Genomic DNA, 12,331 nt, shown 5'->3' with positions numbered 1-12,331 from the left:
AAAGGACTGAAAAACAGTGGGGGAGGCTCAATATGTAGAATATTTTTTTAAACATGAAAATATTAATAGAAGCAATCAAAAGTAGACTTTCTATAAGTCCTGAAAACAAAATTGCAGAGAAAGTTAAAAAAAAAAAGATCAGAAGGTAACTCAACTGGAAAGAGTTGGAAACAATGCAGAGGCAAGTGACATTTTTGGCTGACAGGTCAAGTCATTGTACCATCTAGAAAACCAACATGCCAGACAATTGAGTAAAAGAAAAGAACCTTAGCACAATATTCCAGGAAATAGTTCAATAATGTTTTACAGAATATAAAAAACAAGTATCATTCTATACTGTATCCCAATAAATAAATGTTTAAAATTTTCCTTAATATGTTTTCATAAAACTTCAGCACTGCAATGACAAAATAAGAATGGTTCAAGGGGAAGGAAGAAAGTACAAGCATACCAAAAGAAACTAACATATCAGTGATTGTTTCCATAAAAAAACTAGAGAAACTTAAATATGACTCATAACATTTTTAAATGTAGGTCATTAGCAAAAAACATATACCCAGCAAAGGTAAATATACTATTTTAATGTAATAAATACACATCAAAAAGAGTTTTAAGAATTTGAATATTGGAAAATATACTTCAAAGCAGTTGGGGGGCGGGGAGCCAAGACATTAAGTACTTAAATCAATTTACATTTTTAAACCAAAATAAATCATTTTGTGTGTTCATATATATGTATCTAGACACACATATATCTACACATGAATGTACTCTATTAACTATATCACTAAATATTTCAGAAGAGTATTAAGAGAGAATAGAAGGACAAGGAGTCAAAGTGATCCTAAAAGTGTAACCCTATTCTTGACAAAGAATAAGACCACACTTAAAGAAAATAGGAGTAATAAAAGATATAGGTGTCAATGTGGGGAGGGGCTTTTGTTTATTTAATGCAGGGGTCCCCAAACTTTTTAGGGGGGGGCAGTTCACTGTCCCTCAGACTGTTAGAGGGCCAGACTATGAAAACCTAACCCTAACCCTAACCAGGCAGCAGTATACACAGTGTGAAATCTCCTCCCCCCAGATCGCAGCTCACCATGCTGAGGTCTTCCATTGTGCAGCTACATAATCCTTTGTTGTGGCGTCTCATGTAAGACGCCACACAGGATTATGTCACTGGAAGTAGTACGATACATGAGAGACGCCACACTTTGCAGTGCCGCCACATACAGTGCTCCTCTCACTGACCACCAATGAAAGAGCTGCCCCTTCCAGAAATGTGGTGGGGGCCAGACACATGGCCTCAGGGGGGCACATGTGGCCCTTGGGCTGTAGTTTAGGGACCCCTGGTTTAATGTGTAGGTTTTTGTTTGCTTGATAGCAGCAATGGTAATAAAAAGAAAGGTGATATTCCTTTCTGATAAAATGAATACATATACAATGCTAGAAGACAAATTTCACAGTTATGTAATTAAATGTAAATAGAATCACTAATAAAAAGATTACAGACTAGATTGAAAACAGAATCTAACAATACATTGCTTATAAGAAATACATTTAAAACAGAAGGTTGAACAAAAAATTATCATCTAACTGTTAACTTGTGAAAAGTGAGAATGGCATTGATGGTTCTGGGTAAAATTGAATTTAAGCTAAAAAGCATTAATAGGTATAAAAATTACGTTATGCTTATACAATATATATAAAACAAATACAGACTGGTGAAGTAGATAGTATTGGATCTGGAGTGGAAGAACAAGGTTCAAATCTCATCTCAAACATTTACTAACTGTGTAACTGTAGGCAAATCACTTAACTTTTCTCAGGCTCAAGTTTCTCATCTGTAAAATTAAAGTTAAAATAGTACCTACCTTTGCAGAGTTGTGAGTTGAAAAAATGTTTGCAAAGAACTTTTAAAATCTGAAAATGCTATATGAATTGAGCTATTATTATCATCATTATGACATAACCAAAAATCTAATAGTAAAATTTACAAAAGCAAAAACTAATAATCTTATTAAAATAGATTAAAATGAATAACATTTAGACATTTCAGAAAGATCAAGAAATAAATAAAACACCTGAACAATGTATTAAGCAAACTAGATTTAATAGACATGTGGAGAGTATTCTTCTTTTGAAATAAACATAGAAGATGTAGAAAAGAAGATTTTGTCAGGGGCAGTGTGGCGGCCCAGTAGATAGGGAGCCAGGCCTCAAGATAGGAGGTCATGGGTTCAAAACTGATCTCAAACACTTCCTAATTATGTGACCCCGGGTAAGTCACTTAATCCCTATTGCCTAGTCCTTACCACTTTTCTGCCTTGAAACCAATACACAGTATTGATTCTAAGACAGAAGGAATGGGTTTTAAAAAAAAATCTCATCCTGGGTCACAAAAATACAAATATATTTAGAAAAAAATCATGGATACTCTGTGTCATAATGCAACAAATCTAGAAATAAGTAATGATAGTATGAATTTAAAAATAACACTCCATATAGAAACTAAAATATAATTTATCACATAATTCCAGGGTTAAAGATTATAAAAACAATCACATCATATCAAAGATAATGATACGGGGCAGCTAGGTGAGATTTGAGAGCTAGACCTAGAGATGACAGATCCTGGGTTCAAATTTAACCTCAGCCACTTCCCAGTTGTATGAACCTCAGCAAGTCATTAACTCCAGTTGCCTATTCCTTGCTGTTCTTCTGGTTTAGAATTGATACAAAGAATGGTGGGGGAGAGAGGAAGGAAGGAAATCAAGAAATGTGCAACCAGCCTAGAAAGATATACTATAGCCAGGTAAGGGCTTTAAATGCCAAAGGATCAATATTTATATTCTATCCTAAGAGCAATGTGGAGCCACTGATGAGTACATTTGAGGAATATCCATTTGGCAACTATGTACAGGATGTAGTAGAGAAAAGAAAGACTAAACTAGGTGCAGAAAAACCAATTAGGAATCTATACAATACTCCAGGTAAGGGATGATGAGGGCCCAGAGTAGGGCAATTATGATGTGAACAGAAATACAAGATGCAAGAAATGTTGAGAAGATGGAATTGATAAGACTTGGCAACTAGTTGGATATGTGGAATGAGAAAGAGGCAAGTATGAATCCTGGTTATTAATTCTGATTAGTGGACAAATAGGGATTCAACAGAAAAAAGGAAGTGGCTGGCACTTGGTAAGTACTTAATAAATTATTTTCATTCATTCATTTATTCAATCATAGTTATTTTAGGATATGTTCAATGTGAGATGCCAATGGCATTTCCAGATGGAGATTTCAAGCAGACGGTTCAGAGATGGGAGTGTAACTCAGGAGAGAACTGACTAGCTTTTTAAATTTGGAAATCATCTGCATAGAGATAATAGTAAAATCCATATCAGCTATCAGAATATCAACAAGCATTTATTAAGTTTTTGCTGTGTCAGGCATTCATAGTTGAGGGTATACAAAGAAAAGCAAAGAAAACCCTTGCTCTCAAGAAGCTCACAATCTAATGGGGGAAACAGCATGCAAACAAGATATATAAAAAGATACATTGGAGATAGTCTCGGAGGCAAAGTAATATTAAAGTTTACCAGCAAAGATTTCTTATGAAAGGTGAGATTTTAGCTGAGACTTAAAGGAAGCAAAGAAGTAGAAATAAGGATAGAGAGAATACCAATGCTTATTGAACATTTCAAAATCAATGTCCCAGAGACATCTTAAACTGAATATGTCAGAAATAGAATTCATTATCCTTCCCCCTAACCCAGTCCCCATTCAAACTTTCTTATTTCACTTAAAAGTTCAAATGTTCTTCTAGTCTCTTATACCCTTGGCATTATTCTTGACTCCTACCCTACATATTCAAACACTTGCTTTTTCTTGCCATTTGTGTTTTGACATTTTTTTTTGCATTTCAACTATCAATAAGCACATGAAAAAGTGTCCTAAATCTCTTACAGAGAGATGCAAATCAAAACAACTCTGCGGTACCACCTCACACCTAGCAGATTGGCTAAAAAGACAGCAAAGGAAAGTAATAAATGTTGGAGGGGATGTGGCAAAATTGGGACACTAATGCATTGCTGGTGGAGTTGTGAATGGATCCAACCATTCTGGAAGGCAATTTAAAGTCTGCCTGCCCATTGATCCAGCCATACCACTGCTGGGTTTATACCTCAAAGAGATAATAAGGGAAAAAATAAACTTGTACAAAAATATTTATAGCCACACTCTTTGTGGTGGCAAAAAATTAGAAAATGAGGGGATGCCCTTCATTTGGGGAATGACTTAAATTGTGGTATCTGTTGGTGATGGAATACTATTGTGCTCAAAGGAATAATAAAGTTGAGGAATTCCATGAGGACTGGAACAACCAGGAAGTGATGCAGAGTGAGAGGAGCAGAACCAGGAGAACATTGTACACAGAGACTGATACACTGTGGTACAATCGAACATAATGGACTTCTCTACTTGCAGCAAAGCAATGATCCAGGACAATTCTGAGGGACTTATGAGGAAGAACACTATCTACATTCAGAGGAAGAACTGTGGGAATAGAAGAAAAACAACTGCTTGATCATATGGGTCGATGAGGATATTATTGGGGATGTAGACTCTAAATGATCACCCTAGTGGAAATGTTAATAATATGGAAATAGGTCTTGATCAATGACACATGTAAAACTCTGTGAAATTGCTCATTGGCTATGGGGAGGTGGGTGAGAGAAGGGGAGGGAAAGAACATGAATCTTGTAAACATGGAAAAGTATTCTAAATTAATTAATTAAATTAAAATGTTCAAATTTTAAAAAAGACAACATGGGGGGAAAAAAAGACATTTTTTGCATTTCATACCTCTCTACTCACATCATTACCACCTTATTTCAGAACCAAATTTACTCTTGCCTAGATTGTTATAATAACCTCTTATTGGTCTTCCTGCTTCAAGTCTCTCCCCACTCCAGCCTGCCCTTCACAAATCTGTCAAAATTATTTTCTTTAAATGGATCTCTGACCTTTTCACTCCACTGTGGCTTCTAATTGCCTCTAGGATAAGATACAAACTCTACTGAGCTTATAATGCCCTTCACAATCTGCCCCCAACCTGTCTTTCTGGCCTTGATAGACATTACACCCCTTCCTAAATTCTGCAATCCAGACAAATTGGCTTTAACGCCTCATATGCAACACTCCATCTCTTGTCCCTGTGCCTATGTACTGTCTCTTCTCCATGACTGAAATGCATGCCATCTTCATCTCCATTTCATAAAATTTTCTCTACCTTCAAGACAGATCCAGCACCACCTTCTATATAAAACTTTTCCCAATTCCCTCATATCCTAGTGTCTGTCCTTTCCAATTATCTTGTGTTTGACTTTGTTTAGTTACTTCAATCGTGTCTGACTCTTTGACCCCATTTGGGGTTTTCTTGGCAAAGATACTGGAGTAGTTGGACATTTTCTTCTCCAGCTCATTTTACAGATGAGGAAATTGATCCAAATAAGGGTAAGTGGCTTGCCCAGGGTCGCACAGCTAGTAAGTATCTGAACCCAGGTCTAACTGACTTCAGGCCTGGCACTCTATCTACTGTCCCACCTAGCTGCCCTGAGTTTGACTACAAATGTTTTAATTTATTCTGCATATACATAGAGATGCATATGTGTATATGCATGTTGATAGATAGATAGATAGATAGATAGATAGATAGATAGATAGATAGATAGATATCCTATTCATTTCAGGTACAGGTTGTTTCAGATGTGTTTAATTCCTCAATACCTAAAACATCTGACACATAATAGGTGTTTAATAAATGTTCATTGATTGCTTAATTGATTCAAATTTAAGACCCTTTTTAATCTGGAGTCTACCTATCTTCTTAGTTATTGTTCATACTATTGTCCTTCATAGACTCTGTACTTGAGCCACACTTTGCACCCCCTTTTCTTCCTCTATGCATAAATCCCACAAACTGCCTTCCAATCCTGGAATGCACTCTCCCTCTTACAATATTATTTTAGCTGAAAGCTTAACTAAAAGGCCACCACCTGCACAAAGCCTTTCCTATTTCCATCCTTTAGTGTTTTTTCCCTCTTCAGTATAACTCTGCATTATGTAGCTATATACATATTGCAGGGTCAAAAAAGATGCTCCACAACTTCCCAAAATCAATCCCATCAAGCTCTCTTCCTTTTAATCCTGTGCCTTTTTTTATTGGCTGTGCCCCAAGCCTGGAATATATCCACTCCTTATCTCCACTTCTTCTAGTTTCTTTCTTCCTTCAAAATAACAAACAAGATGTAAGGAATGATAAACTGGAGGATTTCTATATGAACTGGAAGAATCTCCAGGAACTGATGCAGAGTGAAAGGAGCACAACCAAGAGAACATTATATACAGAAGTGAAACATTGTGGAACAATACAACATAATGGATTTTGCTAATACAACACAATCCCAAGGCACTTAAGAAAAAGAATGCTATCCACATCGAGAGAAAAAACTGTGGGAGTAGAAACAGAAGAAAAACAAATGACTCATCATTTGTTTATGTGGATATATGATTTAAGGTTTTGGTTTTAAAAGATTTATCTATTGCAAAAATGAATAATATGGAAATAGCCATAAGTGATAACATTTGTGTTACCCAGTGGAAATACTTGCTGGATCTGGGAGCAGGGGAGGAAGAGGGAAGGGAAAGAAAATGAAATATATGAACATGGAAAAAATATTTAAAAAAAATTTTTTTAATTAAAAAAGAAGCCATTTGAATTAAGCCTTTACCAGTCTCCCAGCTCTTAGTTCCCTCTTTCCCAAACTATATCATATTTTATTGCTTTATATGTATGTGTATTTATATTTGTGTCTTGTGTTTTTACATTGCCCCATTAGAATAAGCTCCTTTTGAACAGGAATGGTTTCATTCTTTGTACTCATATCCCCAGTATCCAGCCCAATGTCTGGCACATAGTAGGTATTTAATAAATACTTGTTAACTAATTTATTGATATAGGACTTAATCTGCAGAGAGAAATTTAGGCTGAGTATATAGAACTGTGAGTTGTTTGCATGGAAAGAGATGCTACTAAAGTCACCAGCAGAAAGACTGTAGAGAAGAAAGGAGTCTGAGGAATAAAGCCTTGATGGTTAGGGAATAAAATGCAAATAATTATTATGGGTACCTGGGGAAGGGATGGCCCATCAGAGAGGGGGAAAGTGTTGTTTTTACTGTTCATGACCTTGAAACCTTCTCATTTTATATTTTTTGCTGGGTAAAGTAAAGCTTGTCCTATAATGCTGGGCTGAGTACTTTCCTGATTGATATGGGTCTTTTTACTTTATGGTATACACAAACTATATTCTGATTTTCCCAAAGGAAACCTTAGTGGGAAAATGGAAAAAAGAGAAGGTCCATGATTGACACCCAAGATTTAGCCTTTCCTATATTATAAACCTATAGCTTAAGCTCTAATTCATGGATTATATTGAAAGATTTATGCCATATAAGGTTTGGTTATTTATTTATTGTTCTTTTATTCTCAGTTTTAGGTTTATAATGATTTTTTAAAAATAATTTTAAAGAGATAACCAATGCTTTTAATCAGCTTACAGCCTTATTGGGGAATCAAAATACATATACATACATACATACATATATATATATGTATATATATATATATATATGAAGTAGTTTGATCTTTAGTTAAAATTTGCTCTTCTCTAGCCCTTCCATTTAAAAAATAATGATCCCTTTTTTCCTAATAGGACCTTTTTTTTCTTTTGCCCATTCCATACATAGCTTTTATTTGAGTGCCTGTTCTTTTTCATCTATGACAGTTTTCTGTAATATATTTTTTAAGAGTATGCAGGCTTCCTATAGGAGTTTTACTTATGCTTTTCTAATGATTTCCTTCAGTTTTTTTCCTAATATCCACAATTGAAATCATTATTTTTATTTATTCTTCACTAATGGAAAAAGGGGGAAAAAACACCTAAATGCCCCTCTCAGCTGCCCTCTCTCTGTCACAGTAACATACATAGTGTAATAAGTGCTTATTGACTGATTGTCAATGACACCACTAATCTCTTACCTCAAAGTCTTAGAATACTCTGTTTGTCCTCATAACTATCTTTTGTTGTTATATCCCTTTTACTTTCTATTCTCATTACCTCAATTAGTTTAGACTTCTTAGCATTCTCCCTGACAAATTAATCCCCTTCCAATACATCTTACTAGACTTCCTAATATATTACTTTCATAAATAGTAAGAACTATTATTTATATAGCACTTGGAAGTTTTCAAAGTATTTTACATACTTACTATTGCCTACTTTGTATGTGTTTTGTATGACTAGGGTTTTTTCCAATCTTGTTTACCACTATTTCCCAATACCAACCCTCTGTTCCAATCAGAGAAATCTCTCATATCTTCTATTATTATCTGTTCCTCTCTGATTCTTATTATCTGTGTGGCCCAGACACATTGCTTCATCTATCTGAATCTAAATTTCTGTATCCCTAAAAGTAAGGAGTTGGATTAGATGATCTCTAGTGTCCCTTCTTGTTCTAGAACCTATTCTCCTTATTTCTACTACACACACACACACACACACACACACACACACACACACACACACACACACACACACACACACACACACACCCTGCTTATTTGTTTCTGTGTCTTTGGTTCATACTGTTTCTCCCTGGAATATCTTTCTTCTTCATCTCTGCCTAGCTAAATCCTACCCAACTTTTAAAGCCCATTGTAAGTCCTACTTCTTTCATGCTCTCCCTCATTTGTTTCATCTCACATTGATCTCTTTTTTAACTCCTATAGCATTTTCAATCTCTACCATATACTTTAAGACTTAATTACATGATATTTTGTATTCATTAATTCCTAAATTCTTTTCATTTTAGAACTATAGGCATTATCTTCATGATCCCAATGCATCCCTGTCTTTTCTATCTGGATGACCCTTGTGTCTGTGTCTTTTGGTTGGCCATTGCCCTTCATACTCAGAAGAGGACCAAAATGACAGCACTAAGTCGGGGTCAGCGTACTGTGTATCCTACTAGGACAGATCAGGTCAATGCCTGCTTTAAGGAGTTCCTTATCACAGCAACCATTCCAGAAGAATGTGTATCCAGCTTCAACTTCAGCAAGCTAGCCTTCACTTGCTAGCCTTGTTTCACTCAGGAATGCCATTTGGATGCCATACCTGCCGAGATCCCTCACAAGAGCTGTTGGTCTCTCTGGTCTGATGGATTTTGTGTTGTCCATGAGAGTGCATACTTTCCATGAAACAATGGTGCCTAGATAAGCCCTGCCACAGGCAGGGACAATTTGGGAGCAGGGGTCCCCTGAGAGCAGCGGCCTCCATGTAACAATGGCAAGTGGAATCATCTTCACAAAGGTTTTTGTACAATTTTTGCATGTTTCAACCACAGGGTAGGATCCCCACCTGCCCTGGGAAGGAGGTCAGGGTTAAGTTAGGTGAAACAGACAGTTTTTAGGGCACCTTTTATAGTCCCTTTCTCATGCCAAGAAGTCCTTAAAAAAGACTGCTCAGACCCCCAGGAGGCTGCTAATTCCCACTGCTACTTTGGTCCAGAGAAACGACCTGTGCCCTGGGCCATCTGTGGGCAGGAGTGTGACTACTGCACCCACCCTATCAGCGCCTGCTGCTTTGTCCTTTGTCCATTGCCACAGTACTTTGAGGTAGGAGTAAAAGAATAAAACAAATAGTAAAATGTAAGATGGTAAAGTGATATGGGTGATGGGCATAAATTGAATTTTAGTGAAGCAGAGTTGCAAGTCGTCAGCTTCGCCCTCTCCTCTAGAGTCATTGAAGTGCAGGGGGAGACAAAAATCAGGATGGCCCTGGACGCCGCCGAGGACCTTGGCATCTGCCATGTCCGACCAAGCTCTAAGTGCTCCATAGCACCTGCTTCAACAGCCTTCAGGGCCATTAGAACAAATTGCGCTCATCAACCCCTCTGCCAGGAGGATGTCTTCACATATGCCCCCACCTCACAGCCTGGCTTGGGGCCCATCAGTTACCCCCAAACTGACTTAGCCCATTTGCCTATCTGGCAAATCTGGTGTGGTCACTGAGCCTGCTAGTTTCTTTGTGAGAACTGGGTAGCAAATGGATACCAAAGGTGGAAAGCAGCCCTAGAAAAGGGGATCAGCCACCCTCACACCAGAGGTGCTAGTCTTTCCTGAACACCCCGTACTCCCCATGTCTTTTGGCAAATCCTATGCAGCAGATCCACCCCAATTCAGGGAGAGTAATGTCTTAAGAGACAACTAGTGGCACAGTGGATAGAGCACTGGACCTGGAGTACTATCTGAGTTCAAGTCCAGCCTCAGACATTTACTAACTCAGTTCCCTTCTGGCACTTTCCCTCTCTGTCTTCCTCAGCTTCCAAAACCATAAAATGAAGATAATGATAGCACCTACCTTCCAGAGCTGGTATGAACATCAAATGAGATAATATTTGTAAAGTGATTAGCACAGAGCCTAGCACAGAGTAGGCATTTTTTATCCCTTTCTCTTCCCTCTTCTAGGTTTTCTTATAAGGATATCAGTCAAACCCCCAGACCCTCCATTAATCTTACTATATACTATATACTCTTACTATATATATATAACCAGCTCAGTTTTTGTTTAACTATCTCACTAACCATTTACTTTCCTCCTTTTCCTAAGCAATTTTCCATTGTTAATATGTGTCAATCTATTCATGCTCACACCCTTTGTCTCTCCTGAACCTTTTGGGGACCACCAACTTTAATTGTTCAGAGATTGTGATAGTCCATGATTTATAATTTCTACAGCCTCACTAGAAGAATATTGGTGGTACTTAATAAATGTTTATTGACTGGTTAATGAAAAGATGGACCTATCTTTCAGGGAGAAGGTTGGAATCATTAAACGCAGGATGCAGTTTCTCAAATTCAGTCCAGCCTTCTCTCCCCTTAATCTGCATCCAGTTCATTGTTCATCCAGTTCATTGTTCATCCTATCTAATGTAAATGTAGTGGTGGGTTAATTCTATGGGCTGTTCATCCAAGTGCATACAAACAGCTGCATAAAGCAGCAAGAATTAGAATCATATCTTATGGTTTCAAAAATATCTTTAGTAAAAAGCAGAAGAATGAACAGAATTATCCTCAACTTCAATTTCAAAAACATTTATGAAAAAAGAAAATAGTTACCTGTATCTGCCTTGAATAGGACAAGAATAAACAAGTTTTCAGGAGAAAAAGTAATGTTGGTACATTCACATTATATTAAAAATCAAGGCTCAGAAGAGCTACTCAAATTCTTTGCTATTTTGAATTCTAATGGAGTTATTAAATATACTGAATATATACCTAAATTAAAACATCTAAGACCAGGCCTTTTTAAAAAATTCATGATAATCAGTAAACGATCAAGCTGGGTCTCTGTGGCCCAAAATTCCCCAAAAGAACAGTTTTGAGAACAAATGTAGTTTGAATAAGCTATGTATGTTTTTCAAAGTACAATTTTACAATTTTAAAATGAAACAACATTACAAAGCTAGATTATCTGATGAAAACCAATCACTTGGTTCTGATTATAATGGAACAGAACATTCTGTGAATTTTTAGAAGTATATAGTCAAAAACAACCTGTCCCTTGAATAATCATCTCATGCCAATGATGCCAATCTATTCAGGCAACACTTGCCAAACTCTACTCCAGAAAATACAAAAAAAATTGTGCCCTGGGGGGTCTAAGCAAGATAAAGAGAGGCTGACTATTCCTATATGTACTAATGCTAATGTTCAATTAGAATAAATCCATTGGTGACTGGGAAATGGAACAGTCCTAGTGTTACCATACCAAATCACATTTACCAGTTATTTATAACATGCATAAATATGACCAAACTTTAGTTGTTAAGACTGTGTTCTGAAGGTGTTGGCGGCTTTTAAAAACTAAAAATATTTTTAAAAGCTATCTGTTCAAAGATTTTCAAAGTAGCTTTATTTTGTAATATCAAAAAATTGGAAGCAATTTAAATGTCTAACAATGTGGGAATGATTAAATAAATTATGGTACACTGAAAATGGAATGCTATAATGAAATTAAGATGAATAACTGAGGAATATCAGCACAAATAACTTTATGAAATAATAAAAATAAAGGAATAATAGAATATACTATACCTACAATCTTAAAAGAAGAAAAACGAGTGGGAAAAGAAACCTGATGGAAACTCGGAGGGAGGTGAGGAATCATTTTATGGGTAGAAATTTGTTTATTGTAAATAGTTGTAAAGTAAGT

Source organism: Monodelphis domestica, chromosome 1 (assembly GCF_027887165.1).
Source record: "Monodelphis domestica isolate mMonDom1 chromosome 1, mMonDom1.pri, whole genome shotgun sequence".
Classification (NCBI taxonomy): domain Eukaryota; kingdom Metazoa; phylum Chordata; class Mammalia; order Didelphimorphia; family Didelphidae; genus Monodelphis; species Monodelphis domestica.
The sequence above is the reverse complement of the archived record's forward strand: the minus strand, read 5'-3'. Positions refer to the sequence as shown.